Source organism: Vombatus ursinus, unplaced genomic scaffold (genome assembly GCF_900497805.2).
Source record: "Vombatus ursinus unplaced genomic scaffold, bare-nosed wombat genome assembly UNPS02003332.1, whole genome shotgun sequence".
NCBI classification, from domain to species: Eukaryota; Metazoa; Chordata; class Mammalia; order Diprotodontia; family Vombatidae; genus Vombatus; species Vombatus ursinus.
Window position 1 is genome coordinate 1 of NW_020943110.1, and position 205 is coordinate 205.

A 205-nucleotide genomic window follows, 5' to 3' on the forward strand; every position below is an offset into this window, starting at 1 on the left:
ACCCCAGGCCCTTAGAATTCAAGACAAAAGTTAGGATGATTAAGCATTTTAGACACAGGGTTAGCAAAGGCAACCATTTTTAGGGGTTTGGCAGTAAAGGGGAAAAGAGATGTAGGAACGTAGCTTGAATAAGTGGCAATGCCAATTGAAAGATTCTTTTTTCTTTAATAGAATGGAAACAGGTGATCTAAGTAATTTAATGGCT